The 25,485-nt window shown below is 36.6% G+C and overlaps 1 long non-coding RNA gene across 1 annotated transcript in view; it reads left to right on the top strand.

Moving 5' to 3' along the window:
* Window positions 1-5,598: 5,598 nt before the first annotated feature.
* Window positions 5,599-25,485, top strand: part of LOC141420720 (uncharacterized) — a 101,975-nt gene continuing 82,088 nt past the window's right edge. Inside the window, exons 1-2 of the long non-coding RNA XR_012445265.1 lie at window positions 5,599-5,993; window positions 7,767-8,151. This is a non-coding gene — a long non-coding RNA (uncharacterized lncRNA). The remainder of the gene's footprint in view (window positions 5,994-7,766; window positions 8,152-25,485) is intronic.

Raw genomic sequence — 25,485 nt, 5'->3', positions numbered from 1 at the left:
CTCATAAGAATTAGTAAAGACAGTAAGATAGGCTTTGACTGCTATGGTAGCAAAGATCAATAGGATTATTTTACTTTAAAAAAAGAATAAAGAGAAGTATAAAACTGCTTTCTGCTTTGAAAATTCAGGTCAGAGTTACATATTTCAGGTATTAAGAATCCTGAACCTAGTTAACTGGTATTTCAACTATAAAAATTCCCATAAATATCTAGACTAACATTATCCCCAAATTGTGAGAAGATGATTATAATTGAAGTTAACTCAAAGAACTTTAGAACGTAAGAGGAAAATGTTCAGATTTGTTAAAATGGACTTGAAGCCTCAACTCCAGCCAAAGTCCCAGAGTCTGCTTGGGCATTACTTTGATGTAGTCAAAGCTCACATTCAAGGTTTTCTTGCTGGGTACCTGGTGGCTCACGCCTGTAATCCTAGCGACTCAGGAGGCAGAGATCAAGAGGATTGCTGTTTGAAGCCAACCAGGGCAAATAGTTCATGAGATCCTATCTCGAAAAACCCTATCACAAAAAATTGGGCTGGTAGAGTCTCTCAAAGTGAAGGCCCTGAGTTCAAGCCCCTGTACCCTCCCCCCCCAAAATTTTCTCAACTCAAAGCAAATAAAATTAAATTGACCTTTGTAATTCTCTACCATACTCATTTCTAATCATCGAAGATACTTGCCAAATAAAACCCTTTTTCAAAGATAGACACTATCAAAGAACTAGCTAAAACAGTGTATGTTCTGAGACAATTTTTCTTATTTTGATCATGCTTGTCAGTGACTCCATTTTGGGAGACAGGTAATTTTAAAATACTTTGGGAGAACCACCTTACACTCATGAGCTTCATATTTGAGTCAGACCGAAGTAAGTTAGAAGTCAAATGTAACTACATTCAGCATACTGTCATCCAAAATTCAAAGTAAGTTAAAAGTATAGCAGGTGTAACTTATGTTATATTCTGTATATTTGAAATATCTCAATTTATAATTTTATAATTCATAATTTCAAGTCAGAAGACAGCAGATATAATAAATTATAACATGATTGAGGCGATTTCTTTCACTTTAGAGCTTTCAATCATATTTCATGACTTTGTTGTTATTGTTTTGGTGGCACTGGGGTTTGAACTCAAGGTTACTGGCTCAAAGCACTCTACCGCTAGAGCCACACCTCTAGACCACATTCATGAGTTTCTTCAGTGTAACTGCAATAAATTTTCTGATTTATGAAAGCTTACAAAAATGTACACTTTCTGCTCACATTTTGTTCATACGGAAGTTTCAATTATATGATTTGTTTCTCATCCTGAATCTACAATTGAAGTTAAAGTAGATTAATTGACATAAAGCACCTATGAAATTCATTCCCTTCTTTTTCTCACTCATATTTTTTTGGTTAGATTCTGTTTGCTCATTTGTAGTATCAAACCATATACATATATGTAATTATATCTTAGTCCCCTAAATATTTGCCTCTTAACAAATAAATGTCAAGTGAAATATTTTAGTAGTAACACTGGAATAATTTAGCAGATGTTTAACCTTTGTAATTAAAGAGTGTCATTGGAAACCATTAAAAATTTGTTTAATTTTTATCTTTCCTCGGGTCCTCACTTGTCTGGAGGACTCGCAGTGTTTCATAATTAAAGAGTCTGAGAACTGTAGGTGATAGTTATCTAAAATGCTAAACACAGCAAATGTGGGAACGAGGGTGCCACTTGGCATTGGACCAGTGATTTTTAGTCAGCATTATAGTCAAGTTCAGCCTCTAAGGTGATGATTCTCATCATAGTTAGCTTTACACATGAGAGAGAAAAGGAGCCAAAGAAGCTATGATGTATTATAAGTAACTGAATTAGAGAAAAAAACCTCATTGCAGAATCTGTTCATACAAAGTCCTCTAAACTTGTAAGAAGAAAAAATTCTTTCTGATGAAAAAAGTATAGTCACCCAGTTATCGAATCAGAAGAATGTATAGCTTTTATTTGTTTGTTTGTTTACCAGCAGCAAACTTCAGAAACAAATTTGCAAAAGCAAAGAATTTGGAGCAGTGGTGTAGCTCAGTGGTAGAGCACTTGGCTAGCATGTACGAAACCCTAGACTCAATCCACACCACCACAAAAAAACAAAAACAAGAAAAAAAAAAGGAAAAAATGAAAGAAAAAGAAAATATATTATTTCTTTTTGTCATGAATCATACTGTGTTAACCATACAATGGTGACAAGATAACCTAAGATCTGTCAGTCCGCATTTTTTATGTCATTAAAAAGTTTTTTTTTAGCAACCCACTCAATTTGTGACTAAATGGAAAGTGACCTTTAAAAAAGCAAGACATGTCTTAAAAGACATTACATTAAGGCTGCAAATATTTTCAAGAATTAAAAACACGAATTTCTTCATATTTTCCAAAAATCCCAGGATTTCTGGGGGAATTTCCAACATTTGTAAGACATACACTCTGTTGTTTCTTCAAAAGTGTTCATAAAACTGGAAAAATCAATAAAAATGGATGCTGTGGTGAGAGGATGGTTCAAACAAAAATGGTGTCAGTATTTGAAAAGAAATTTATAAGCAAAGGGTATCTGAAACAATTCTTGCCACATTAAATAAGACTTGATTTTGTGTTCACTCTTATTCACTACTTCATTCTAAAAAATGGTGCTTTAAACAAGTCTCGTGCCCTTTCTTCTTATTCTCCCTCTTTTTTGTATTCTCTCCCAGCCCCCCAATAATAAACACAGCCATATGTCCAAGCAAAGCTGAATGGATGGATGGTTTAGACTGGTGTTCTAACTTTTTTTTGCCATTTGTAGCAAATAACATGTATTTTTTATCAATAATCAGATTTTTCATATTTTTATTGCTTGTGGGCTAGAGGTTTGGGAAATAAAACACTTTTCCTCTTATGCTTTTCAATGTCCATAATGTCAAACATGTATTTGTTGAGCGTTTATTTAGGTTTTCTTTTTTCTTTATGATCCTAGGAATTTTTGAAGCTGGCAGAAGTCATAGACTACCTATAGAGTGTTTGTCATTTTTTCACCTCATGATCTTTAGCAAGGTACATAACCTTTGAGTCTCAATCTCCAACTATAAACAAAAATAAAAATCCACTATGCAAAGTTGTTAAGGTGATTAAATGAGGCAAGGGAAAGAACAAAGATATGTAGTAAGTTCTTGATAAAATGGGTGACTTTAAGAAGGTTCTGTCAAGGGATATGAACAGAGGGAAAAGTTGTGCTGCCAGGAAAAAAAAAAAAATCCAGTGAACTGTCACGTTCTGAATGTCGAAACATTACCTCTGTGTTTTCTACTTCCACAAAAGTTTTAACAAGGCTGGGCATGGTGGCTCAGTGTATCATCCCAGCACTTGGGCAGCTGAGGCAGGAAGGATCTCAAGTTCTAGGGTAGCCAAAATACCACAACAAATAAACAAACCAAGGAAAACAAACTTATGTCAGTTTGCATGATCTCAAAATCATTGGAAAACAAACTGTAGTGTCTGATATTACCTTAGGTGAGAAGTACTTTAAATAAATTTCATTCTTATCGTAGATAAGCACAGATAATAAGTCACTTTCAGAACTCAGAACTAGATGAATAAAAATCAAACTGTAAAGAAGGGTCAGGCCAGATGTGGTGGTGAGTGTGTACAGTGGAGACTGAGGCAGGAGGGTTGATTGAGCCCTGAGGTTTAAGGACAGCCTGGGCAATATAGTGAGAGTCCGTCTCTAAAACAGACAAACAAGCAAGCAAAATTGGATAAATTAGATCAGAGCTGTTGATCCGCAGGCCTCCCTTATCATAGAAAAGCAACTTGTCTGGACTGGAGGTGTGGCTCAAGCAGTAGAACTCCTGCTTTGCAAGTGTGAATCCCTGAGTTCAAACCCAAGTACCATCAAAACAAAAAGAGTAGAAAAACAATTTGTCAACAACTGGTCTTTTCACTTAAGAATGTGCAATCTTAACATACAGGGATAAGAACAAAGAATGTGAAGCTCTCCCAGGTTATTTCTAATTATAAATGTATGCAGTGGTTTTCCTAGTTTTTATGTAGTTGTTTTTAGTGAGCTCTCTGCAATCTATTTCTAATTATAAATGTATGCACTAAGGTTTTCTTAGCCTTATATTAGGTCCATCTTCCAGAAACAGGTCTTCTTTTGGTAAATTGACATATGAGCTGCAAAAATTGAGACCAGTCCCTTATCTTAGTAAGATAATACTTTGGTGTGATACACTGTATGGATACTTTAGACCAGCTTTAGGGATTGACCCTACATCCTTACAATGGTAATGGCTGCAAATTTTCCATCCTTTTTTCCTTCACCCCTTCCTCCCTCCCTTTCTTCCTTCCTTCCTTCTTTCTCTTTATCTGCTGTCCTTCCTTCCTTCTGCATCTCTTCCTCTTCTTCATCCTTTCCTCTTCTACTTTCTTTTTCCTCCTTTGGAAACCCTCTCCCTATCAGTAATCAAATTATCCACAGATAGACCTGCTACATATGAATATCTCCAATGTTCGGAATAGAAAAATCATGGTCACTAAAAGCCATCAGTCTTTTAATGGCGGTTCTTTGTTTAAAATAATATGAAGCCTTATCATTCACAATCTCCAAGAACTTTGCTGTGGGAAAAACCAAAACATTGTCAAAGACTTCTAATTCATCAGCACTCAGCAATTCCTTTTTACTTTCTGCCTAGCTGGCTGTTTGATACAAAGAGCTATAATTAAAGGATGAGATAAATTTCAATATGACAAATAGTATCAGCTTAAAGATCGAGAAATCGGTTAGATTGCCTAACTTCTATGTTATTCTTTCCTAATAAACATTAATAGTCCACATCACAGAGCATGTATTTTTCTCAATAATATTTTATTATTTACTGATTTATTTATGTTTTTGTAGTGCTGGGGATCCACCTTAGGGTTTCAAGAATGCTCTCTAGCTGGGGCTGGTGGCTCACACCTGTAACCCTTGCTAGTCAGGAGGCAAAGATTGGGAAGATCTTGATTTGAAGCTAGTCCATGCAAATAGTTCACAAGACCCTACCACAAAACAACCCAATGAAAAATAGGGCTGACATAGTAGCTCAAGCTAGAGCACCTGCCTAGCAAGTGTGAGGCCCTGAGTTCAAACCCCAGTACTATAAAAAAAAAAAAAATCAGTATTTCTGCTACTACTTTTCTATTGCCAAGTATTTATTTTCCTTTTTTTTGCTATTCTGTGTAGCTTTGCTTGCCTTTTAAAAACTTATTATTTGTTTTTTAGAATAAATTCTAAGAATTAGAATCAAAGTTTTGAACATTTTAAAGACTGAACTTAGCAAGAATTAAATACGATACACTTTTGAATAGCTATTTTGATAAGTGAAAACTCATTTTAATTTTAATTTATATTTCTTTAATAATGGTAATACTAATTACATCTATATAAATATGTATGGCATTTCATTTAAAATGACTGTGCTCCTTTTGCCTTTGACTTTTTTGTGGTTTTAGTGTTTTTAGAATGAAAAAGCTAACCATGTGTCCTTTTTTTTTTTTTTTGGTTATGGTCTTTTTTCTAACTTATTATGTGACTTAAACTTTTAAGACATTTTTTGGTTTGGACAAGAAATTTCTTAAATTTTTATAATCAACAGATTTTATATTTACTTTCAACTATAATTTTATTTCAGCTCTCCATTATATACTTTTGCTTTTGCTTTACATTTGACTTTGTTACCTTTGCATCTTTAGAGTTCAGTGTATTTGAAGCAAATATTAACCAATTGCCTCAATATTCCTTTATATTCAACAACAGTTCTTTATGAAGAAGAAACTAGCCATGTTAGTTCTGTGTTGAAATATTCTACATAGGAGGCCAATTAATCAAACGGTGAGTAACCTGCTTACCTTGTGTCAGAAAGCAAGACCAAGAAAACGGTGAAGTCAGTGTGGTATAAAGGAAGGAGAGAGATCCGTAGCAGAGGAGGAAGGGAGGGGATTTGCAGGAGGTGAGTACAGTGGATACCCCTATAAAAAAATCACCTGTGGGATGGGAATGAGGTCACCTCTGAGCTATGGTGCTTGGAGAGAGGGTCAATGTAAGGGAGTTGACCCAGACAGAAAATGTTTTCATAACAAGCATCATAAGAAAGGGACTAAGGAAGAATGAAGAAAAATAGAGAATTAAGGTTATAATACATATATACATGGAAATGTCACAAGGAACATTTCCTTGTGTAGCTATCTTTAACAAGCAAAAATGTCACTTCTTTCTTCTTTTTCTTTTTACTTTTTTCTTCTACAAAATCAGAGAACAGAAGGGCTAAATAGGTTCTGTGGGGGCAGGGGGTGCGGTTGATACCAGTGGGAGGGAACAAGTGGTGGGGAAAGTGGGTAGGAGGGTGAATATGAGGAAATACTGTGTACACATGTATATAAAGGCAACAATAATACCTGTTGAAACTATTCCAGGAATCAGGGGAGGGGGGGATAAAGGAGAATGGTGGAGGGGGTGAATTCAAGTATGATACGTTTGTGGGAGGGGGAGGGTGAAGGAAAGAGATTAAGGTGATGGTAATGGTTGATGGACTTCATATACCTATATGAAACAGAACTAAAACACCTCTTGCAATTGCTTGGGTGGGTTGGGGAGGGGATTGAGAGAGAGAGATGATTGGGGAAATGTAAATAATGTACAATGTAAATCTGATTGCAATTGTCACTTCGAATCCTCTCCATAATGAATATATCCTAATAAAAAGTTTTATAATAAAAAATAAATTGTAAAAAGTATGGTATGTTTGATACATTGTAAGAACTTTTGTAAATGCCACAATGTACCCCACCCAGCACTACAATTAAATAAATAAATAAATAAATAAATAAATAAATAAATAAAACTCCTTTAAGCATTTCATGGACTTTCCCGGGAAAGAATGAAGATTTAGAATTTAGTCCTCTCCTCTCCTACCAGATGAAAACTCTGCCTTCTTTTTTTTCTGTCCAATATGAGACTTTATTTGAAGAAATGATTCCGGTGTTTGTAAAAGTAACTTTTTATTTTAGAAACTTTCAAAAGTATGAGAAAGTAGCAATAATAATATACTTTACCAATGATCATTTCATCTTTCATATTTCATCTCTCTCCTCCAGTCTTTTCTGTTTTAATTTAATTTTATTTTGTGGTACTGGGATTTGAACTCAGGGCCTCATATTTGCTAGGCAGGGGCTCTACCACTTGAGCCAGACCTTTTTCATGTTGGATGTTTTTTAGATAGGGTCTTGAAAACTATTTGCCTGGGCAGACTTTGAACCTGGATCCTCCTAATCTCTGCTTCCTGAGTAGCTAACATTACCTGCATGAGCCTGGCTCAGGAGCATCTTTTTAAATTGATTTTCTTTTTATCTGAGACCAAACAAAATCATGTTGCATCTTGTTGTGTTTCAGTCTATTAACAGTCTCTTCTTACCCTATCTTTGACAGATCTTTTTTTTTCCAACATGATTTTTTGAATTGTCGATCTGTTTCTCACCGATTTGTGATGTTGCCTATATATATGGTAACTTATATATATATAGAGAGAGAGAGAGAGAAAGAGAGAAAGAGAATCAGTTTTGGTCCATCAAACCTGTTTTACTGAATTGTGTTTAGTATTATTGTTCTAACAGCTTCATAAAAGTTGTTCTATTTTCAGAATAGCTTTTTTTTTATCTTAGAAGGACATTTTAAGACTATTATTTTAAAACTTATTTTTATTAAATACTTTGATTTATTCTTCCAGATGCTACTTCAGTTCCTGTTAACTTTCTAAGAAGAAAAATGCTGTTTCTAAATCCAAAGGTGAGTCACTGGCTCCCACCAGACATAAAAATTTAGGAAAAACAATTTCTCAAGTAATCCATTATTTCAAGCCATCTTCACATCAAAAGTTTCTGAAAACAAATGTGGAAATGAAATCTACTCAATACCTTCCTTTGTTTCAAAAGTTAATTCAAAGGAAAAAAGCATTTTATAAGTGAGCCACTTGGACCTAATGCAAAAGGAGAGAAGTGCAATGAAAAAGAACTTGTGTGGTTTGAGCAACAGAGAGGACATTTCTCTGCGCTGCGTTCCAGGGGAAAAGTGAGAAGATGGGAAGCTAGAGATAAAATGCTTATGCAACCAAGGTAAGAGTTCAAGAACGTTTTATTGATTCAGAAATCTTCATTAAGAAGGAGCAGAAAAGGAAGGAAATGTGAGGGCATTTTCATTTGTGCCCTGAGAAAACAACTTCCTTGAAATCCTACCCTGTTGCAGAGGACTATGGGTGAGCAATGACTTTAGTTTTGTGCTCCATCTTGACATGCTAAATCATGATACATTGATATCCGCCCATAGTGTGAGGGTGACATTTCTAGCTTTTGCAACTTGCTTAACTTGTTTATAAGATTTGGTGTGAGAGATTTGGACATCTGAGGCTGTTTAGGGGTAACAGGCTGATTTCTCAATACAGGGCAGGACACTGTGTCAAGGTGAAAAAGAAATTAAAGCTAAATTAGCTTATTTTCTGCACATTCTGAAATGTGGAACCCAAAGTATGGGCCTCAAAAAGTACAAATAACCCTCTTCTTACTAGACACCATTCTGCATCTTGTTAGGTCATCTAAATTCCCCAAACTAACAGAATATCAGATCATCAGAAAATTTCTGGAGTTAGACTTTTTTCTCCTAAGTCAGAGTCTTGCTATGTAGTCCAGGCTGGCCTGGATCTTGCCATCCTCCTGCCTCTGTCTCCCAAGTGCTGCAATTACAGGTGTGCACCACCATGCCTGTCATTTATGTAGTTGTTTTTGCACAGCAAAGAATAAAAATTCTCTGGATAGAGTTACATAAGGAAAGCTGGAACCTGTCATTTTAGACAGTTATTGATGAATGTTTGTGTTTTCTCATACTTTAATTTATCAAGGATTGCACTTCACAGGTCTCAGTGGGGAAATTGGGGGTACTTCCTGTGTGACATAACTGATTATACAGTGTCTCCCCAGGCTGCAAGTAAAACAGAGTTCATTAGGACATTATCTCTGTAAGAGAAGGAAGGAATGCTGATTCTGACTAAATTAATATGTCTGCCACTCAGATTATCCTTCAGTCTGGTCTCCATAAAATCATGTTTTTATCCTAGACAGCTTTGGATTAGTTGGTTTCTTATTGCTATAATAGAATAGCTGAAGCTGTTTCCATTATAAAGAAAAGAGCTTTAGCTTACAGTTCTGGAAGCTAAGAGCAGAGGGCTGACTTCTGCTCAGCTGCTTTTGAGGGCCTGGTGGTAGCAGCACATGGGAAAGAGGTCATGTGAAAGACAAGAAGCCAGAGGGATTCAGAGGTCAGGCTCAAACTCACCATTGTGGGAACTAATCCACTGCTCAAGACTGGCACTGATCCCTTCCAAGGTGATGCCACAAGAACTTTATTTCTTGCCAGTGGGCCTCACTTTTTAAAGGCCCAACCTCTTCTGAATGCTCCATATTGGTGACCAACTTTCCAACACATGTTCCTGTGGAGCACACATGCAAACCACATCCAAACCACAGCGGGGTATTTTACTCAAGTTTCCATTAAAGGCTAGAAGTTCAAGGCAGTTCTTTAAGATATACATAACCAAGCCAGGTATGGTGACATACTTCTGCAATCCCTGCACCTGGGCAAAAGGATGCCTCACAAATCTGAAGCCAGCCTGTACTTCTTAGTGTGACCCTATTGGAAGAAAGAAAGAAAAGGAAGGAAGGAAGGAAAGAAGGAAGGAAGGAAGGAAGGAAGGAAGGAAGGAAGGAAGGAAGGAAGGAAGGAAGGAAGGAAGGAAGGGAGCTATCCAAAGTGATTTAAGCTAAATAGCTAAGAATTGTTTCCACTTCCCGAGTGTAGACAGTTCTATGATTCTGAGCACATGGTAGACAAATATCCACTGTATTTGTTCTTGTTTTCTGTCATTACCCTTTGATCTTTGTCATCCACTCTCTTTTCTGGCTTCTGTGTTTTTTTCTTTCTTTTGTTTTATTTTGTTTTGGACAGTGCTAGGGATAGAACCCCAGGGCCTCAAGTATGCTAAGCACACACGCCATCGCTGAGGTACACCTCTGGTCCTAATTGAGCATTTTATATGATTCTGTTTTCTTTATTCTCTTAGCCTATTGATTATACTTTGCTTTAAAACCTTTATAGGGTTGGGATTATAGCTCAGTGGCAGAGCATGTGTCTAGTATATGCAAGGCCTTGTGTTTTATCCCCAGCATAACAAAAGATCCAATCCTATAAAATAAATCTTCAGTTATTGCCAGAGAGTTTGCAATATGAATTTACAATAATCTAAATCTATCTTCAAATAATACTAACTTTATGAATAGTTCAGGTATCTTATAACAGCATATTTACAAATTTTCTATCTCACTCTTAATAACATTGATGACACTTATTTCACTTGTCAGTGAACTGCAATTACCCAATATAGCCAGGTCAGGAGGCAGAAATCAAGAGGACTGAAGTTCAAAGCCAGCCTGGGCAAATAGTTCATGAGACCCTATCTTGCAAAAACCCATCACAAAATAGGGCTGGTAGAGTAGCTCAAGGTGTAGGCCCTGAGTTAAACCCCAGTACCATAAAAAAAAAAAATAGGGGGCTGGAGGAGTGGTGGCTTAATTGGTAGAGTGCCTGCCTAGCAAGCTCAGGCCCTGAGTAATGCCAAAAAAAAAAAAAAAGTCATAAAGTGTTCACAATTTATTAGTGGTATTATTTAAATTAAAATTTTTTTCTTGAAAATTATTTGCTGAAATATTTATTCCAAAAATAGAAAAATGTCAGTTTGAATTTTATTAATTTTTTTATTTTGAAATAATTTAAAATTTCAGAAAAATTGCCAGTACAATGAATTTCAACATACTTATCATCACAATTAGCCAAATGTTAACTTTCACCAAATTTTCGGTCTTTTCCTCTTTTTATTTATTTATTTATTTAGGCAGTACTGGGGTTTAAACTCAAGGCCTCAAACTCACTAGGCAGGCGCTCTACCACTTGAGCCTTACCCCAACCCTTTAAAAAAATTTTTTTTCTTTGTTGATACTGGGTGCTAGGCAGGTGTACTATCACTTGAGCTACTTCACCAAACCCTGGTTTGGTTATTTTTGAAATAGGGTCTCACTTTATGCTTACGCCAGCCTGGTTTGCCATCCTCCTATGTGTGCTTTCCTGGCTAGCTGCTATGACAGACACACACCACTACCCATTGGGCGAGATGGGATCTTGCGAAATTTTTGCCCCTTCTGACCTTTAACTATAGTCCTCTGGATCTCAGCCTTCCAAGTGGCTAGGATTACAGGCTTGAGCCACTGTACCCACTTTGTCATTTTCTCTTTGTGTGCATACACATATACAAACACATGTATGTGATGTGTTTATGTATTTTTTTCTGAACTTGTGATAGTAAATTAACATTATACCTCTTTACCACTGAATTATCAATGTGTTTGCTAAGAACAGGAGTGTTTCTTACATACAATTGAATAAATAGCTAAATCAGAAAACGTATGACACAAACTATTATATAGTGTATAGTCATACTCAGTTTAGCAATTTCCCAATAATACCTTTAGAACATTTCATTCAGGCTCTGATTCTATCCAGGGCTATGCACTGTGTTTAGTTGTCTCCCACTTTCGTCGTCTTTCATGATGTTGACATTTTTGCAGGGTTCAGACTAGCTCTTTTTTTTTTTTCTTTGCAGAATATCCTCAAATTTACATTTTCTCATAAGATTTAGTTTGTACAATATAGTCTAGAATGCAACCTAAAGATATACCTTGTCTTTTCAGGGCATCATATCACTAGTGATGTCATTTGCACTATTACTGGTGGTCTTAACCACTTGGTTAAAGTGCTGTCTGTGACAAGTAATTTGAGTTGAGGTAGATCTTATTCAACAAATTTCCATTTGTTAAAATTGTATGATATTTTGATGGTTCTTGCTGAAGCAATGGTTATAAAATATGTATTTTCTAATTCTATTGTTCATTTTGTATTTATTAGTTGAGATTCTCCAGGACAGAAGAATTTGCTTCTCTTTGTGACTTTTTTTTGTTTTCAAATTTGTTATTTATTTATCAATATAGACTTTTATGGCTTCTCACTTTTTCAGCTTTATCACCCATTACTGACTTTACTTTTTTTGGAGAGGTGGGTTAGGAATTGAATCTAGGGCTTTGTGCCTGCTACATATGCCTCTGCTACTGAGCTATATCCCACTCCCTGACTTTACTTTTTTTAGGGGTGTAGGAGGGCATGGGGCTTGAACTCAGGGCTTTGCACTTGCTAGGAAGGCACTCTACCACTTGAGCCACTCAGCCAAGCCATTCTTTGCATTGGAAGTTGGGTATTTTCTTTTCTTTTCTATTCTTTCTTTTTTTTGCTGATACTGGGGGTTGAACTCAGGGCCTCACACTTGCTAAGCAGTCGCTTTTACCACTTGAGCCACTCTACCAGCTGTGCTGGGTATTTTTGATATAGGGTCTCTGGAACTATTTGCTGGCTGGCTTGAACGCCATCCTCCTGACCTCTGCCTCCTAAGTAGCTGGGATTCCTGCTACTCATCCCAGGCATGAGCCACTGGGTGCCTGGCCTGACTTTACTTTTTAAAAATACATTTTATTTGTTTGGGTTTGTTTGTTTTTTGTAATGTTACCCAGGCTGGTCTCCTGGGCTCAAGTGATTCTTCTGCCAGGCCTCCTGAGTGCTGGGACTATATGTATGGTTCTCATCACAATTAACCAACTGTTAACATTCACCAAATTTTCTGTCATTTCTTCTTTTTATTTATTTATATGATTTACAAAATAAATTTTAGAGCCAGGTGTGATTACACCTGTAATCCCAGCACTCAGGAGGCTGAGTCAGGAGAACTGTGAGTTCCAGGCCAGCTTGGGCTATATAGGGAGAACCTATCTTGGGGTTTGATTCTCATTTGGAAGTAAGACCTAAAATAAAATCAAAGATAACACAGAGCATGCAAAGTAGGACTTGCCTGTAATCTCAGCAACTCAGGAGACTAAAGCAGGGAGATCAGAAGTTTGAGGCTAGCAGGAGCAATTTAACAATATATAAATATATATTTGGTGGCACTGGGGTTTGAACTTAGGGTTTTGCACTTGCCAAACAGGCACTTTACCACTTGAGTCACACCTCCAGTTCATTTTGGTCTGTTTATTTTGGAGATTGGGTCTCACTATTTGCCTGGGATAGCCTCTAATTGTGATCCTCCACTCTAGCCTCCTAAGTAACTAGGATTACAAGCATGAGCCACTGGCATCTGGCTTGAAGACAAATTTTAGTATCATAACCTTATCATCTCACTACTGAGTAAATGTTTAAATTTTACTGTGTTTAATAACATATATGATTAAATCACTATTGAAAAATAATTAAATTTCAAATACTATAAAATAAAATAATCATTAAGAATTTTCATGCTGGGTGTGGTGGCACATACCAGCAATCCCAGCACTCTGGAGCTGAGGCAAGAAGATTATTAGTTTCAGGCCAGCCTGGGCTACAGAGTGAGGACTTGTCTCAAAAAACCAAAAGAAAAAAAAATATTTTAAAATATTTTTTCTGTTATAAGAATTAAATTTAGACAGCAAACATCATCTGATAGTTAAATAATGTACTAATGTTTAGACATGTGAGACAGTTTTTTAAAAGATTTTTGTATTTTCTTTATAATTCTAATTCTAATGAATCTGATTTCATGAAGGGCATGGTAATGCATACCTGTAATCTCAGCACTCCAGAGGTGGAAAGCAGGGCTGTTAGTTCAAGGTCAACCTGGACCATATAGGAAGACCCTGTCTCAAGAAAACAAAGTCTTTTCAGTTTTCATGCATTAACTTTCTCTCTCTCTCTCTCTCTCAGGGCTTGGTGTTTGCTACGCAGACTCTGGCACTGACTCTCTTTTTGAAATTTTTCTTTTAATAATTCTTGAGTGATTATTTTTCCTGAAGTTATGCTTTAACTTGGAGTTAGCTCTTCTTGAGTTTGGTTCTCTCTAAACATCTTCAGATGCCTGGATTTTGATTTTGAGCTTCAGAGATGGGTAGAGGTTTTATTTATTCATTTATTTGTTTGCTTGTTTTTAGAAAATCAAAGGTGTGAAGGCACAGGCTTCTTGGGATAGCTACCCCAGGTAGCTGTGCCCACATGGCTAGGCCACCTCTCCCTGCACACTGGGGAGGCCCCAAGGTTTAAAGAAGCAGCTGCCACACCTAGAGAAGACACAGGGACCTGCCTCTACCTCATAGAGCCTCTGGCATCATAAAACACCCAGAGATGATAACGGCCTGTCTGCTTTGCCACCTTCTTGAGTTCGTCAGGCATGCTGCTGCTTTTTGTTTTGGTTTGTTTTAGGGTCTATGTCTCTGCTTCAAGAAAATGAAAAAAGGGAAAAGTAATTTTGTTTTAAATTTGGGTAATGCATAAAATACATCAACTTGTTTTATAATGTTCATATTTTAAATTGATGTCTGCAGTATTTTCAACTTTTTTTCTTTAGGTTCTTTTCATGCAGCATTTAAACGTGCCCAAGTCTCTCCGGTAAAAACACAAAACAAAATTAAAACTAACCTCTCTCACCTGAGCCTCTGCCAAGCGACAACTTAGCTGTCTCTGTTTCCATGTTCACAGTCAAACTTCAAGAAAGTCATGTTCCTTTGTTTAAACATGCCCAACTTACCCTTCCACCCACTGAAATCTTGTCTTTCTGCTGCATGGAGGTTTCTCACCTTGGTCATCAACAACACAGAAACTGTCACAACCAAGGGACATTTTTTTCCCCTCTTTATCCTTGGGAAATGTATGTCACTGTAAACAACTGCCTCTGTTGGGTCCAGAACTGTCTCCTGGAAAATATCTCTTAAGAATGCAAAATGTAGCAGGTTTGAGATAAAATTAGTCATGGTTCCTTAGCTGGGGTTCTGTAACTCACAAGTGATACCTCTAGCTAGTTAATGGGTGACACATTGTAGTCTTTAATATTTTCATCCTGCTTGGTGTGGTGACTCATGTAAGCCTAGCTACTTGGGAGATTGAGATCAGGAGGATCGGGGTTCTGGGCCAGTCTGGACAAATAGTTCATGAGACCTCATCTCCAAAATAACCAGACCAAAATGCACTGGAGGTATGGCTCAAGCGCCTGTTTTATGAGCTCCTGCTTTGCAAGTGTGAAGCCCTGAGTTCAAACCCTAGTCATACACACATACACAAAATCACATTTTCATTATTTCACAATATATACATATATGGTATGGATAATATAATACTATTTTGTTGAGCAGAATGCAAAAAAAATTGTGTATTTTTAATTATTTATTTATTAAATGAGATAACATTTATAATTTCTTCAATCTTATTCCACTTGAGAGGTTGCTCTGTGTCCAAAAATAAAGCTTATAAGTGGTACCTGAAAAGAATGTGTTACTCCAACCACATGGATATTAGGGAAATAAGATAGTCATTGAGAATAAAACTAGTAAAACTCACAAGATTGGATAAGATTTGTTATCTGTGGGAGTAACCAAAATATGGTTAATTTCTAACCAAAAACCCTAGAAATATCCAAAATTCTAACAAAGCATTTTGAGTATCTTCTTAGAAAGTTTAGTAAACTAAAACCTGATCAACTCTAAAATCTAGGGAAGGATCCGACTAAAAAGAAATTTAGCTAGAAAACAGAAGACAAAATTGTATGTGGCGGGTAGAAAATGACAAGTGAATCTGTGACAGCTGGAAGCAGGAATTCATCTCTTTGCTGTAGAAGTAGGCCTCAGACTCTGGGAATTTAGTGCCATGAAATATTTCACATTTGTATCTCCCCTTTTATATTCAACAGTGAAGTTGTATACCTCAGTCTCTTTTGAGTTAGTCATCTAAGAGTCTGAATTTTACATTCATCTTTAGAGTTAGACTGTGGAACACAAACGTCTAACTTCTCACAGAGAGACCATGTTTACTGGAGAAATCCTGTGTGTGTATCATCGATAAACTTTTGCCCAGTATTGTGCTGGAAACTCTAGAAATAAAATATTTGCAATTAAATATTACCTTTGATTTGCCGTTTTAAGAATAGAAGCTTTCATGTTTAACTTTTGTTTTTTATTTTTTGTTGGTTTTTAGTTTTTTTGTTGCATGTGTAACTTTTATTAATTTACACCTTAAAATTTTCTTACTATGTTACAACTGTATTTACACTTGTGGTATTTATTACTCATATGGGAATTATGTCAGTTCTTCTCAGCCCACCATTATGAATTACCTGGATGATCTCATTCCACTCTACCTTCTACAGTAATTACAGTGTGACAAAGAAGCCCAAACACCATTTCAGAGCACATTCTGTGTTCTGATTCTAGCCTCTTGACTCTTCTCAATATTTGATTTTATAGATCTTATCATTGATTTTCCAAAGCTAGAAAACTGAAATTTTGACTTACTTCTTAACTATTTTAGCTTTGCAGAATCATAATTATCAAAACCTTTACCAAGTATTCTCCTTTTTATACCCCCAACTCCAACTTACCTGTCAGTTTAAATTATTGTTTTCACTATTTTTTATCTTCTGGTAATGCATACATTTTTTTCCTGTAAACTTTTCTCCCAAGTCATCTTTAATAATCAACATGAGGAATATGATCCTTTGTGGAAAGATGCAATTTTGTTCTCTGTTTTGACACATAATGGCAGTTTTGCTTTCTATAAATTAACAGACTACATTAAAGATAGAAAAGCAGTGTGCTTTTAATTTTCAGCGCCAAGCACACTAAAAATGGGCAAATATCAATCGCATTTTTATTTAAATGAAAAGAAGTTTTTTTCTACACTTGCATTTAATTACTAAAAATAGTATGGTGTATGTGAGTAAGTCCTACATAGACAAGGGCAATCCCTTGAAAGACTGAAATTTTGCCATATTGGAAAGTCTCCTGGTGTTTTATCCTTGAGGACTCTACTCAGATTTTGTCTCCTATTTTGCACATCATCCTTTAAAAAGTTCAGAATTTGGAACTATAGTTAAGTAATTCAAAAGGCCACATTAATATGAATAAATGAATAAACAATAAAAAAAGCAACATGAGTCCCATATAATGTAGAAAATCTCTTGATTTTGTGAAATCACCTGAAAAAAAGTTTCACCTGCCTTTTTCTTTCTGCCATGTTCTCATGTTCTCCCACAAACTAAAATTTGTTTTGTTCTGTGCCAAGCATTGTTATAAGAAAAAAATATATATAAATAGACCATATATAAATCTCAAAACAACTACAGTTCTTATTCTGTTTCCCTCCACAAAGGAATAAAAAGGGTCAGAAATTTACTTTATTGAGCATCATGCAAAGCCATTTTCTTCAGCTCTATCTTTTCTGCATTAGAATCTCCATATTTCTACAGCACATACAATAGATAGAACTCTTCTTCCTCCCTCCTTCCCCTCCCTTTCTTTCATCTCTCATTTCTTTCTCTTATTCTCTTTCTCTCTCTCTCTCTCTTTCTGTCTCTCCTTTCTTTCTAGAAGGGGCCTTTGTTGTCTAGACTGACTCAAACTTCTGGGCTCAAGTGATCCTCCCGTCTGGCTTCTGAGTAACTGGAACTAGAGGCACACCCAACCATATCCTGCTGGTATATAGAACTTCTAGCATCCCCATAAAATTATCATTTTAATTGAGTTGCTTTAACCTGATCCAACATTGTTTTCTAAACTTGATAATATTTCTGCTATGTCTGTAAGCCATCATTTCCAGGGCTACTGTCTGTGTGTGTATGTGTGTGTGTGTGTGTGTGTGTGTGTGTGTGTGTGTGTGTGTGTTTAAGTGTAATATAAACTATTGCTAACATTTACTGATTGTTTTATACACTGCCCATGAAATGTCAGTGCACTGACATGGAATCTTTATTTATTGATAAGATAAACACTTTATTTGCTTATTATAATTCTTCCTTGAGGGAAGAATAATTCTTACAAGAGAGAGGTGAGATAGATTGAGGTTAAATTTATTTCTTTGATTTTGAATAGTTTTATATTGTTTGTAGTAGTGTACATTTATTAATGCATTTTTCTATTGCTTTTAAATTAGTATTATAACAAATTTCTATTTGCTCAACTTTCCAGAGATATGAATAATACATAATGTTGCATATATAGTTAATTTTAAGAACTTGATCATTGGGATAGTCATATTTTCTGCTACGTTTAGAAAAATAAATAATGGCAGAATAAGTTCTCACTGCAAATTCTTTAAGATATTTTGATACATTTTTATCTTCAATTCTGTTAGCCTCCTTTAATTGCTTAGTTTAATTTTAATTCTACATGATTACCTACTATAAAAATGGATTATTGTACTTTTTTTAAAGATCACATTTTAATAAACTTTAGAAGAATTTTCCTGGTCCCATGGCTAACTAATTATCTGTTCAGAATACAATTTTGTCTGGATCATTCTTTCATTTTTTTCTACAGAAAAATTTCAGTTTGGAAGTTAACCGTGGGAATAGGGTAGGGATGATGCTGGCCTTTTTGAGAAGCAATGATCTATGATTATAGAAACCTAAGAAAAAGCAGTGGGGGAGATAAGTGCATCTATTGAGAAAGTGCTAATTATGTCAATTAACGTTGTTGCAATCGGAATAGTTTGCATAAAGAGAGATTTTTATGAGGTAGGTGCTTAGTCCTGGCAGAGAGAGTGGGCGTATTCAGGTGTGGTCTTGTCTCAAGATTTGGAAGAGTGTTTTACCTCCCTGTTTTTCAAAGCACCCCGTGTTTAGTAGATCTGAATCAACCAAAGTACTGCTTGCAATTGCTCTTCAATGACATTTCTGTTTTGTTTTGTTGTGTCTGAGACAGGGTCTTACTAGGCAGCCCACTTACTGTGTAACCCAGGTTGACCTCAAACTTGTGATTCTCCTGCATCAGCTTCTGAGTGCTGGGGTTAGAGGCAAGCACCACCACACCCAATCTCAATGACATTCTTTCATTGTGACATTTGCTTACCCAGCCACTCTCCCTCCTTTCTAGGGGTGCTGAAGTTTAGATAAGAAGCAGCCTTTCCTTTTATTCAATTAGGTCTTTAAAAATTCTATCCATTGTTCTGAGTCAATAAAAGGCCTATGTTTTAAACCAGTAGTTGTGCAAACCCCTTTTTTTTCCCCCTTCACTCCAGTAGATAGCAATAGGAAAAAGTGAAGACCTTTTGCTTGTAAAAACATTTACTGTCTCCTAGCAATCGGCAGTGATGCTATGCAAGTCTGACAATAGAGAAACGTTTTTCAATGTCATGAAATGTTACAGTAATACAGGAAAGTTACTTAACTATTTGCCCCTGGAGTTGATGTTCTGGTTCCTAAGTTTCAGAAAGTTTTAACTATGAGCTAATTTCATGGGATCATCAGTTATTAGGAGCAATGAAGACTTAAAGCCAAAGTCATTTTGTTCATCCAATCTCACTCTTTCTTTTCTCAGTCTTTCTCAATCTTTCTCTCTCTCTCTCTCTCTTTTGAGATAGACAGATAGATAGATGATAGATTGGTTTCGAGATAGGGTCTCATTATGTAATCTGGGCTGGCCTCAGACTCAGGATCCTCCTGCCTCTGCCTCCCAAGTGCTGGGATTACAGGTGTGGGCCACAATACCTGACACAATAACTGAGATGCTGAGAGATTAAATAATCTTCCAAAGTCACATGGTTATTTTAGTTATAGAGCAGGGACTGAAGTATTTATCTTTCTGATTTAAAATTCATTAATTTTTTCCCACGTGGTCCTGTATTTCACCTGAAATGCTTAGGGCTGAGGCCAAACTAGTTGGTGGATAGAATAAGAAAACAAAACTATAGAATATCTGAGAAATAACTTGTATTTTTAAGGCATGTGTAATGCTATCCCCATTGTATGTCAGTGCAGATGTTCCACTCTAACAAAATTACCTGCTTCTCAACTTGCATTTGGGCAAGGTCAAGATAAGGATGCCACAGCTGGTGGGAGTATGCAATTACACAGTTTGTAAACAAAGTGGGCAAGACCAGGGAGGAAAACTCCGACTTGTAGGACTCAGGCATCAGGAGGGCACCGAATATTAGATCAACTGAAGATCAGATGACTCTTTATGAAACAGATAGTACGCACTCAACTCCAGCTGATATAATGCAAGAATGGAAGCCCAATATTGTTAGATACTTCCATTATTCAAGAAAAATAAAACATCCTAACAGTGATAAATAAGATCAGAATACAAGTAAAGTTTTTAAGCCTAGCAAATCAAAATGTGAGCCTCCAGGCTGGGATGTGGCTCAAGCTGTAGAGCGCCTGCCTTATAAGCACAAGGCTCTGAGTTCAAACCCCAGTACTGCCAACAAGAAAAAGACAAAATGTTAAACTTGAATTTGGTTACAAAGGAAACTAAGTCACCTACCTCTTTGCAAACTTTACCTTAAAGAAACAGTAGGTATGTTGAGTCCTATAGATTGTTTCCATCTCAGAGGGCCTCACAATGTTATTCTGAAGGCTTTAATTCAGAAATAGTTGCCCTCCTTTTACATAATAGTATATTCTTTGAATTTAATATTTTAGGGTAGCCAATTCCACATTAGTATGTAAGAACAAAAAATCTAGGTTTTCTTTAATTACTTAAAGAGTATACCAAAAGTTGAATAGAGACAATTTTATCATTGACTTTTAGTAAAGATTAATGTTTTTAATATAATAAATACTTAGACGAAGATTTTCTTGGAAAAAGAAATGCCCATTTATTATTCCAGGCAAACACCATAATAATAGAGGCAGAATGCTCAGTCTCCTTGAAGCTTTGCCCCTGTCTGTTCATAAAATCAGATAGCTGAGAACAAGCTGCAACGCATCCACCAAAGTTATAATTAACATTAACTTGAGAAAGAGTCATGGCTCCGCTTAATGTTAAATTCCGTTTGATCTTAATTGAAAGGAGGCATGGAGTTACAGGAAACAGACCCTTGCATTGAAAAGGCCATGGTAATGTGTTTAGAATTTCCCAAGAAACAGAAAGAAATCTTGGGAGCACAGACATTTGGAAGGAAAGTTAAGCCCTTAACACCTCCCAGAAGCAAAACTCTGCCCTGCTTTGAAGGCCTTGGCTCTGAGATTTATTTTCTCCTCATCCAAGATAGGTCCAGAAATTTAATTTTGTTTTTGAAGTGAGTAGTTCTCTATAATACTTGGTCAATTTGTTTTCAATTATCTTTCTTCCAATGCTTAGTACCTGTCATAGCTTATCTAGTTCTGTGAGCTTTGCTTTGCTTTCTTTTTTCTTTTTAATTTTCTTTTCTTTCCTCCTTCTCTCTCCCTCCCTCCCTACATCTCTCTCTCTCTCTCTCTCTCTCTCTCTCTCTCTCTCTCTCTCTCTCTCTCTCTCTCCACCCCCCTACCCTTGCTTTCTGATAGGGTCTTGGTGTATAGCAGCCCACAATTCACAATCCTCCTTCCTCAGGCTCTAAGTGTGAACTTTCCAGAGGAAGTACTGAAGTAGGCAGACTAAAGAAATGAAAAAAAAAAAAAAGTCCAGTTTCCCAAGCATTAGACATTGTACTAGACCTGAGCCCCTGCTCTCACAGAGCGTACAATTTGAGAGAGTGGGAGAGACAGACAGAAGCCACAGTGTAACAAACCCGGGTGACAGCCATTCTCTAGAAGAGAAGGGTAATGCTCCTGGGAGTTGATTTGGTGGCACTGGGGCTTTGAATTCAGGACTTTGCACTTGCTAGACAGGCACTCTACCACTTGAACCACTCCACTAGCCCTTTTTTGTATTGGTTATTTTTCAAGATAAGATTTCCACAAGTATTTTCCAAGGCTAGCTTCGAACCACGATCCTCCTGATCTCTGTCTCCCAAGAAGCTTGGATTGCTAGCCAGGGGAATTTGATTTTTCGACAATGATTTCGAATTCTAAATATTGCTAAAATAATAAGAGAAGGAAAGTTGTTGTCAGCAGAGGGAACAACCTGAGCAAGAGAATAAAATGATATGGTATGTTTGGGGACCAGCAAGCACTGAAGAGTCATGCATAGAAAATAGTGTGGAAAACAGAGTGAGGGAGGCAGGTAGTACAGAGACAGGTGGGGAAGGTCATTTGACTTGCACACTAATAAGGTTGAACTTTTTTTCTGAGCACTAGAGAGCAACAAATTATTAAGCACAGTGTATTTTAGAAAAAGACGTGGTTATGTAGCTTGGATTGGCAGAAAGAGGCAGGAGGCTGGGTAGTGGTGGTTACAGAACAAGTCAGACTGGGCTGGGAAATGGTAGTTAGAAGGTTGGAAGAGAGAGCAGGTAACAGAGAAGTTTTAGCAGGACTATGGGTCCAAGATTTAAGTGAAAAGGTGAAGGGGTCCCTGGAATCAAGTGCAGACCAGTGTTGGCCTATAGGTGAACCTGCCTGATTCACAGGTTTATAGGTTTGCAGGGTGTTTTTGTGTTTGCTATTTTTTGCTAGGGGCATCAGTAATCCAATTTTTATAACAAGTTTTTTTCCCTCTTCTGATCCTGGATACTTGTTATTTTGAACAACAAAAAAAATTATACAAGTACACAATTGTTTAAGGACACCCATACATAGCTTAGAGTCATCTATTGTTAACATTATACATTTATTTTTCACTTTCTCGCTCTCTGTCTGAACAGAAAGCAAGTTTCTAACATCAGATCATCTTCGTCCTAAATATTACAGCATGAATGTTTCAGAAAAAAAAAGGATATTCTCCTCATCTCCATATCTTTATCAAATTCATGAAGTTTAATATGACACAATATTACTTCTCTAACTTTGTTGACCCAATAACGTGGATTGTGAGCACATGAGTGTATTAAATCAAAAATTCATTTGAGGATCATACATTGCCTTTAGTTCTTAAGTGTCTTTTGTCTCTTTTAATTTAAAATGGTGTCTCACCTTTATTTTTATTATTTTATGACATTTATGGTGAGTTCAGGTTTTGTAAAATGGCCTTTAGTTTTGATTTGTCTGGTTGTTTCCTCAAGATAAGATTCAGGTTAAACATTCGAGACTGCAGTGAATTAAAGCAAGGAAATATAATGTCAGTGTCTCCTGTTATTATTATTAGTCATGTTAACTTTGATCATTTGCTCAAGAGGTATATGCCAGACTTCCCTGTTGTAAAGGTGCCTTTCCCCTTTTGTAATTGATTAGTAATCTGTGGGATGATACTTTAAATGTTATGTCTACACTACTTCCTAATAACCTTTCCCACAATGGATTTAGCACACTGGCCTTTCTGGATGCCCAAGTTTTTGCTAAAACCTGGGAAACATGGTAACATTGGACTTGTGTAACTGAGTTGAACAACTACTAGGACCTAAACAGTGGCTGTCCCCTAAAACTGGCTGTGAGCTTTCAGTTTGCCCATTTCCACCATTCCCTGGTGTTTATTGCTGCCCTGATTCACTGGTTTATGGAGTCTCTCTCTCCCTTTTGTTAAGTTACAGAAAGCCATTGATTTTTTTGTTTTAATTTGTTTTGCAGTACTGGGGCTCAAACCAGGGCCTCACATGTGCTAGGCAAGAGCTCCACACCCCCAGCTCCTCAGGAAGCCATTGTTTTGGATCAAGCTCATTCACTAGGCTCCAACAGACCTGGCTAAAAACCAAAATGGAGTCACTCCCATTAAAGTTTCTTGTCACCAGACTGAATTAAGCTGTTTTTCTGACCTTCAAAGAAATCAGTATTAAAGAGATAACAAACTACCCAAACTGATCATTTTCAGTTGTTAAGGTAATGAAGTTCCTTCCTTCTGTCTTAATCCTTACACAGAAAAGGTAACCAACAATAACCTGTTGTTAATCAATCAGTTATTTTTCTATTCTGTTTCCTTGTCTGTCTCTGGTTTACAAAGAGAGTAACTTTGAAATGACCAACTTGATTTTTTTTTTAACGGTTGTTTTTGTTTTATTTGGCCCTTTTATTCTAGAAAACCAACCTTTCGTTATCAGAACACTTCTATTTTATGGAGTGAAATGTTAGTGATAGAGTAAAAAAAAAAAAATAGAGTTCACTAAGATCATTAAATTGATCTGGTCGCTGGTGCCTCACACCTGTAATCCTAGCTGCTCAGGAGGCTAGTGGTTCAAAACCAGTCAGGGCAAAATAGTTTGAGAGACTCTATCTCAAAAATAACCAACACTAAAAAGGGCTGATGGTACAGCTTAAGTGGCAGAGTGTTTGCCTGGCAAGCGCATGAATCCCTGAATTTGAAGCCCTGAGTTCAAACCCAGTATAGCCAAAAAAAAAAAAAAAAAAAGAAACTCATTAAACTGGCTGGGCTTGGTGTTGCACACCTGTAACTATAATAACACCTGCTCAGGAGAGGATCATGAGTTTGAGGCAGCCTGGGCAATACAGACAGACTGTTTCAAAAAAAAAAAATTGAACAAAGCTATTATAATTTTGTCCTTTGACACCTATAAGCACTTGCATTTTCTATCCTTGTTGTATGGTGTCTAGGTTAGGGAATTTCATGACTGGTGATGATTGGGGTAGGGAAGACAGGCAAAGCAGCAAAGAGGAACATACTAACACCTTTGGTTTCAGCTGTTTCAGAAGAACTGGTGATTCTTATCAGAAATTTGGAGAGTACTGGTGGTGTGGCTCAAGTGGTAGAGTGCCTGCTTTGGAAACACAAGGCCCTGAGTTCAAATGCCACTACTTCCAGAGAAATTAAAAAAAAAAATCAAAGCAAGTCAGAAGAGAGGACTGAACTGAGGGTAGGATTTGGAATTCTAAGGTGCTAATTGAATACATGCAAGCAATTATTTCCTCTATATATTGTCTTATTGTAATAGACATAATACAATATGATGAATTACTTACAATCTGTTTTGCTAGCTTTTGGTCATCTTTTATTCCCTACACCTAGCACATATAAATACTTAATATATTTTATTGAATGAACAAAGAAATGATTTGCTCTACCACTTGAGCCACTCTGCTAGTCCTTTTTTGTGTTGAATATATGTTTTGAGATAGGGTCTTGCTTTTTCTGCCCTGGTTCATCTCTAATCTTTATCCTCCTAATCTCTGTCTCCTGAGGAACTAGGATTACAGGCATGAGCCACCAGTGCCAGTCTGTAAAGAGATATTTGGAGGGCAAAATGTTCATAAGCCAGATAACATGAACATGCAAGAATAGAGAAGTCAAGGAAGGCTGATTGGCTCTATAAAGAGCTGATAGTGCGGCAGGCTAAAATTAGGGAAAGTTGAGGACTTATTGAAAAATATTACATTTCAAATTGACCAAGCTCTGGCTCAGAACCACTCTCACCTGGCCAGGAACAACCCATGCCCCTCCCCACTCATTGATTATTGGATGGATATCACCTGGTTCCTCCCTTCCCATAGGTCAGCATAAGTTTTAAAAGCACCTGGAGAAGAGAAGCATGCTCTCTGC

Source organism: Castor canadensis, chromosome 1 (assembly GCF_047511655.1).
Source record: "Castor canadensis chromosome 1, mCasCan1.hap1v2, whole genome shotgun sequence".
NCBI classification, from domain to species: Eukaryota; Metazoa; Chordata; class Mammalia; order Rodentia; family Castoridae; genus Castor; species Castor canadensis.
This window is presented reverse-complemented; position numbering and strand designations above follow the sequence as displayed.